The sequence below is a fragment of the Octodon degus genome, unplaced genomic scaffold (genome assembly GCF_000260255.1).
Source record: "Octodon degus isolate 3935 unplaced genomic scaffold, OctDeg1.0 scaffold00020, whole genome shotgun sequence".
Classification (NCBI taxonomy): Eukaryota; Metazoa; Chordata; class Mammalia; order Rodentia; family Octodontidae; genus Octodon; species Octodon degus.
Window position 1 is genome coordinate 7206032 of NW_004524596.1, and position 7985 is coordinate 7214016.

A 7985-nucleotide genomic window follows, 5' to 3' on the forward strand; every position below is an offset into this window, starting at 1 on the left:
CCGCGGTTCGATCCCCAGCACCACATGCCAGCCAGTCCCGCCCCCTGGTGGGCTGAGCTGGCCACACACACAATAAATAAATGTATAAATAAATAATTATAAAAAAATATTAAAAAAAAAAAAAAAAAGAATTTAAAAAAAAAAAAGAAGCTAACCTACAGGTCAGGATTTATCTACACAGATGTTTAGCCAATATTATTCACAAGAAATAACCCCATCTCCAAAAGACAAGTTAGTTAATAGTGTGTGTGCATAATCTAATGTACCAAGGATTAAGACTGACAACTACTATAATAATATAGGCAATGCATACAAATGATTTAATTCTGTTTGATTAGCAATCATTTACATTCAGTTATGCAACAATGTACCTGGAGCCAGCTGTCTTTCTCTGCTATAAATTAATTTTTTTTTCTCTCAAGAATTAAAGAAAATTGTTTAAAACTTTAAAAAAGGAGTTAAGTGGCACTATACTGCCATCTTAAAAAATTCACTATTATAGAGTTCTTTTAATCTCATGAAGAAACACAATATAAAATGAAAAACAAGATTACCATTATGATAAAGGCCAAGTGTGGAGGCACACGGCTATGACCCCAGCACTTGGGAAGACTGGATTGCATGGTGTTCAAGGCTAGCCTGGGCTACATGATTATTTGAAGGCTAGCCTACCTACATAGTGAGATTCTGTCTCAAAAAAAAAAAAAAAAAAAGAAGATACATTAAACATTTTTTACACAATGCTAGTAAGTGGTTACACTACTAGATGGTATGATTATTATTTTCTTTTTTACTTATTTGTATTTTACAAAGTGTCTTCCAAGCTTTATCACTTTTACAGAAAAGTCAAAAACTTTTGGGACAAAATGTTAAATACCATATTATACGTTTTAGCTTAAAAGTCCTTTCAACAACAGGTTTAGCAGTAACTTAAAGACAGCAAATTTCCATCCAATACCCATTTGTAAAAAGACATTTGGCATCACCTTCATGGTTCAATCTTCCCAAGAATTTCTAGCCTACTTCATAATGTAGCTGGTTTTTTCTTTAGTTTGGTTTAGTTTTTTGAGACAGGGTCTTGCTATGTAGCCCAGGCTGACCCTGAACTCCCGTGATCCTCCTCGGTCAACCTCCCAAGTGCTAGTATTACAGGCATGCACCTCCATGCCCGGCTAAACTATTTTTTAAGAAAGATTATCCAGGCACACTACCACTTTCTTTCAATAAGAAGCTTCAACTCTACACAAAAATTTCACAGTCAATTCATGTTACCATATGTACTTACATGGGCAAGAGAAAACAGGAATCTCTAAAGTTCTTAAATAACAATCTTTCAAAACATCTAAGCAGGGTGTTTTCCTGTAAAGATTTCTTCTGATTTTTCATTCAAAATTAACTCTCCATTCTAATAAAACTGAATTTAACCCAATTTGATTTATTTTAAATCCACTTATCTGAATATGAAAAAGTAACTTTTTTAGTGTGTCAGCTTCCCCCCTGGAGTGTTTGTTTTTTTAAGGTTTTAGGTTTTCTTTCTTCCCCCCCCCCCCCACGTGCCAACAGAGGCCTTTAATACTGAGAAAGACCATGCAAAGTGACATCTTCAGAGAGCAGTGCCCAGCCGGTCTCTTGATGGACCTTTGAACCCCAGCCAGTAACAGTAAACCAGGGGACTTACATTTAGGTTTGTCCTGAAAACCCAGGCATAGCAGAGGCCTGGAGGCCTAGAGCCCCCCCCCCACATCCCTCCGTCCAGCCCCCTCCATCTCTCACGTGCTTTATCCTTCCCCCTTCCTCCCTTGCCTTGTCTTCCTCAACTCTTCTCTCCCCTTCCCTTTCTTCTCCATCTGCTCCCTGCCTGTGCACCTATCCTAAGTCCCTGCTATGTCTCTTGCTGTGTCTCTGGGCTTGGCCTTCAGGGTGGGTAAGCAGTGACGGGGCCTCAACCCAGGGAGCACTTGCTCGCATTCTTCCTGTCACAGGGCTGCAGGGCACCACTAGAGACCTTGCTGCCATCTCCCAGTCTCTGGGCCCCCGACATAAGCAAGATGTCCCAGGCCAAGGAACTGAAAGCCTCATCCACATTTGGGCTGGATTTGGCGCTTGTCTCAAAAAACCGGATTCTGTGCTCTCGAGCCACCTTGTCTGCCCGCTCCTTCTGCACCTTTCTCTTGGCCTCCATGTCACACTTGTTGCCCAGCAGGAGGCACTCCACCCCAGCAGAGGCATTTTTCTCTGATGCTCTTCATCCAGGTCTGAATATTCTCAAAGGATTGCTCATTGGTAATGTCATAGACCAGGATGATGCCCATGGCTCCATGGTAGTAGGCAGTGGTTATCATCTTGAATCGCTCCTGGCCAGCCAAGTCCCAGACTTGCAGTTTGATCTTCTTCCTCTCTATGTCCACGGTGCAGATCTTAAAATCAATTCCGATGGTGGAGATGTACGTGCTGTTGAAGTTGTCCTCTGCAAAGCAAATGATTAGACATGTCTTGCCCACCCCCAAGTCCCCGATGAGCAGCAGTTTGAAGAGGTGGTCGTAAGCCTTGGCCATGGTGACCCGGGCTGGACAGGGTGGGAGGGCAGGTCCCGGGGGACCGCAGCAGAGGGGAGGCCAGCACGGGCCCAGGCCAGGAAGCGCTTTTTTTCTAGTGTTTCTAATAATACTGTATAGATATTATCTCTTTAATTTGAAAGGAAAAAAAACAGCTTGTAGAGATGGGCATGGTTGGAGCCAGGGAGACAGCTCAGTAGAATAAGTGCTTGCCTGGCAAGCGCGAGGGCCTGAGTTCAATCCCCGGTTCCACCAAAAAAAAAAAAAAAAGTTTTCTCAGCTCTTGAGAGATGGGCATGGTAGCGCCTGCTTGCAATCCAGAGACTAAAGCAAGAGGTTCCTGGAGTTGAGCCCAGTCTGGGCTAACAGAAGCGAGTTCAAGTCAAGCCTGAACTGCATGGTGAAATCCTGTCTCAAAAAGACAAAAACAAATACATACATAAGACCTGTAAATTTGGTAGATATTAACCATTATCAAGGGGGTGAAAGTTGCAAATATTACAATACTAATATTAAAAATCTAGGTCTCCATTCTAAGTAAGTAGACTTCAATTAAAATGTTAAGGATACAGATCACTATCTATGACTCTGTAAGAAAAGATTAAATGGGGGGTACTGGGAGTCACTATTAGTTCGAAGCCCATCATCTTTTCGGTATTCCTGTACATGACAGACTCAAGTCATATTCTGCATATTTACTGTTTGAAAAATCAAAATTTAGAAACTGTCATGACCTTAAACTAAGACATCAACTCAGTGAATCTTGTGACTTAAGGAATTCCCAAATCCAAGTAACTTCACTATATAACTAAATAGCTGTATAAAATACATGTTTATAGCAATAAAAAAGCTAGGAAGTATGACTATATACTTTTATGTTAAAACTAAACAAAGGTCTTCCAAGTCACCTATTTTAAACATTAATTTTTAATTCAGTCTCGTATTACAAGAATAACTGTTAGGCTGGCAAGATAACACAGCAGACTAAGCTCCAGCTTAAGCAAGTGCAGGGACTGGGATGTGCCCCAGCCCCACCCTCGCCCCCAGCTGCAATGAGCCAGCCACCCAGTCCAGGCCTGTTAGCCACACCTGTAATCCCAGTGCTGGGGAGGCTGAAAACAGGAGGATCACTATGAGTTCAAGCTGCATAGTGAGACCCTGGACCAAGTACACTAAAAAAAAAGAAAAAAATGAGTAAGAGTGTTGCTCAGTGATAAAGCACTTGCGTAGTAAGTATGCAGGAGGCCTGGTTTTGACTCCTAGTATTTGGAAGGGTAGGGGTGGAAGACACTCACAAGCCAGAAACAAAAAGTCTTATCTTAAATAGCCAAATATTATAGTAATAACGACCTCCAAGAGAATACTTGGCACTGAGTTAAACATTTTTGTCACATTCAATATAATAACTGACCAGTAATCCCAGTATTTAGGAGGCTGAGGCAGGAGGATCACTGGAGTTCCAGGCCAGCCTAGGCCTATATAATGAATTCAAAGACCAATCTAAACTACACAGTAAAACCCTCATCAAAAAACGAAACAAAACTCACAATAAGCCTATGATAAGCATGCCATCAGCATTTTATAGATAAATCTACCCTTGTCCAAACTAAATAAATCCATCCTTGCTCAAACTAAACTTCTGTTCACATTATAAGAATAACAAAAAAATGACATTTTCTGTAATGTAACTATACATTATGTGTGTAATAAACAGTAGAAGTAGTCAAACTGACACATTCTTACATATGTAACTAATACACCACTTTACAAACTGTTACACATATTTGAACACTATCATCTGCTTTCTCACAACAGCCTTGTTACGAGATCATTGAAGTATGAGTATTTCAAAGCTCAGAGTTTAAGTCACAGAGCTTATGTCTTCTTCCACTGCACTGCACTAGCTTCCTTCTCTACCACAATTGGGCATTTTGCAATAAAAAATAAAATGCACTATAGATCCTAGATATACATCTTTCATCCATTACTTATTTCCCTAGCTTATTATTAGAATTACCAGTTAGCGAACTATCTAGCTATCAAATCATTATTTTGGTATCCATCACTGAAACACAGGCTGTTTGAGTAATTGTTATTAAGCTAGTACATCTACAAAGGAATCTCATGGGTTCCACTTACACTGGCCAGAGGACCAAATCCAAGTCAATCAAAAATGCATATTATCTCCTTAGGAAAATAAACGATGTATAAATCAGCCTTCATAACTTATGCTATTCCTAATACCCATCATTTGCCCATAAAACCAACTACTATATAGCCAGCTGTCTCAGAGTAGTGAAGGTGGACCTATACTCACATTATGTACATACAACCAAACACATATAATTTTATTTGCTAACAACTTGAAGAGTAACTTGAAAAAGCTATTTTGGCTCTTCATCTCTGAATTTCATGTTTCTCAATGTCTGTAACAAGCAGACCTGTTCAACTTCATTACTTTATTTTCTGTATCTACCTTTTCACCTACTATTATTTCCCAGTCTACTTACTGATTTCCTTCCCTTTCCTTTACAAATTCCTGTATCTTCTTTCCTCCTTAGGATGATTTCAAAGTTATTCAACAAAGTCATACCCTGTCATCTCTAATTGCTGTGATAATGTCCAATGAAGAAGGGCCCCTGCTCTCCTCCAAGTCCAATGAGGGGGTGCCTCAGGAGTTTCTGAGACTAGAGAAATCAGTTACTCTCTCAAATGGGAATAAGAAAAATGCTTTTAGCATATATATAAGAACGGGACAAGACATTTAAAGTGCTTTATAAAGTACCAAACGGCACCCTATTGACATTGTATTTTCAAGTTGGTGCTTTCTTCTGGCTAAATGCTTGTAAAGCTGTAATTCTCAGCTGTTCTGTATCCTGGGTAGCAAGAGAGAATAAAGGATGGCAAGAAACTTTCTCAAATTCACTGTGTGCTACACAGTTGTTATTCTGTGTTCTCATCTTCCTTCCTTAAGGTTAAAAAAAAAGCCCAAATTTTCTAGAAAGTAGTTAACAAATGCTAGCTTTGAAACCTCACAAAGGCTTCAAAATCAGAATGGCACCCCACTTGCAAAAGAGAAAGACAAGCCAAGCATGTTGGCGCACGCCTGTAAACCCAGAACCCGGGAGGCTGAGACAGGATTACTATGAATTGAAGACTAGCCTGACCTACACAGTGAGACCCTGTCTCAAAAAAGTAAAAACACAAAGAGGAAAAAATAAAGTTGTTTCTTTGCATCTCCCCCACACAAAACCCTATTTGGAAAGCCGTTAGTCCCCATAAAAAAAAAAAAAAAAAAAAAAAAATTTAACCTCTACTCTTATCCTTTCCATTTGTGGCTTTTAATTTTGAGAGCCTGCCAAGCAGCTTTGCTTACAATTGTGTGTCAAACAAGTAAGCGTAAACAATGCCTGTAGGCATCTTGCTACTAAGTTCCACAATTTTAAAAAGAAATCTTGGAAGTCCAGCATCATCAGACAAGTTGATAATCAGCCTTCCAAATAGTGTACTCTAAGTAGGTGCTTAATATCAATTATGGAAAAGCACAATTTTGGAAAAGTTCTAATAATTTATTAGTGACTAATCAAACACTTCATCCTAAATTTGTATTACAGACACACACAGGAACTCTAAGATATGTACACCTATGTACACTCCACATAAAGGTAGAATTTTCACTTGGTTTATTTTCCTAAAACAAGCATTTCCAAATGGTAGCTACTTCCACTCCCAAAAGTTTCAGATTTTCAAAACAATTTACTCAACAGATTTAATCACATCTACAAAATCCTATCAATATATAGTCAATACTGTGTTTGTTTGTTTTTTACTTTCTAAAGATCCTACATTCCTGAAAAGAGTACTCCTCTAATCAGAGCCAAAAAGCATCCCCATGGTCTTTACCAAATGACATCGGATTCACCCCAACTCAGCTTAACTTCTCCAAAAACCAAAGATAAACATTTTGTATGTGATCAAAAACAGATGAGTCCCTAATCACAGCCTATTTGTTCTTACCATCAACACAAACCCTAACAAGCTTTTTTGGTTTTTTAATGCTTAAATGGGTGGCTCAGAGCAAAATGACAAATACAGAGGGAGATGTTTTAGGGAAGTCATTTAGTAGCAGCAGTCATCAAGTGAGGAACTTCCACCTGCCACCCATTTTTTAAAAAGCCAAAATCTACTGAGTAGCAGACAAGAACATTTAACAAACCTATTATTTTAACAGACTCAAAAGTCTCATCTTTTCTCAAAGTATCAGAGCACAACAACGAAGTTCATAACCATGACCAAGTCAAAATATATGCCTCTAATGATGCAAGTACATAAAATATTTTTAAACTATATGTAAAAAGATAAACTTCAGAGAGACAGTGACAGAGAGACAGAGACAGAGACAGAGACAGAGACAGAGACAGAGACAGAGACAGAGACAGAGAGAAGCACCCCAAGCCCCATCTTTACAGGTACTGGAAGGAGCCTGAGAAATCCAACTAGCAGACCTTGAAGGTATAGCCTCTCTTTTTTGGTAGTATTTTTTTCTACAGAGTGCTAGCATTGTGTTCCTTTACTTTTTCCCTTAGGAAAATTTTAGTCTGTCATCACCTCTGACATCTGTCCAAGACCTGCCAAGGATGATGAAGTGTATCCTAAGTAAACTTTTTCATTAAAGTGAACCTTTATGGTTAATGTTTAATCAAAATGTTTTAAAATTTCATCCAGTAAAACCTTTATCAGACTGTGAGATGAGAAATCTAAAACCCAAGCTCATATTTGGTATGCTTAATATACTTATGTTGGCCGTACGCACAGAAATGTAGGCTTTTACTATTGATAAGCCTGCGATAAAATCAGTCATTAAGTATCATTAAAATCTCAATCAAGATTTCATGCGTTCAATTCACACCACAGTGAAAGATCAAATGCTAAACTCCTAAAAATAGGGGTGCTAGAAGTGAGAGAAACACAACACTGTGATGCCAACGCGTCTGCGCCTTCAGGGGGCTGGGGCGCCCGGTACCTGTACAGTAGGAGATCACACTTAGCAAAACGGAGGAGCAAAGGAGCGAAAGACCAAGTGACTTCACCCCAGACCCTTTCGGCCTGACCCGGGCGACTGTCACCCCGGGCTCCTAACCCAAGTCGGACACCTAAACCCGTTCTTGCAACCCTAGCCACGCACAACTCGCGCGACCGGGTTCGGGGCCGAAGGACCCCAGGACGCGAGCCCAGGACACAGCCCCGGCCTGCGGGCTGCCGCTCGCACCTCCAGGGTGCAGTCGGGACGCGTTCCGCGAACCGCGCGCTCTCCTGCGCCTCCTCCGCGGAGCCCACCCGGCCCCGGCCGCTCCTCCTCCCCGGCCGCACGGACGCGAGGGCAGCGAGTGCCCGCTGGGCGACCGACTGCCCGCCGCGCCCGGGCTCGCC

General features: G+C 40.8%; 1 protein-coding gene and 1 pseudogene across 2 annotated transcripts in view; both read right to left on the reverse strand.

Annotated features, from left to right (window-relative positions):
* Atl2 (atlastin GTPase 2) overlaps positions 1-7985 on the reverse strand; it is a 72069-nt gene that overhangs the window by 63463 nt on the left and 621 nt on the right. The gene's annotated exons all lie outside the window — the stretch shown is intronic.
* Positions 1943-2555, reverse strand: LOC101592379 (annotated as a pseudogene).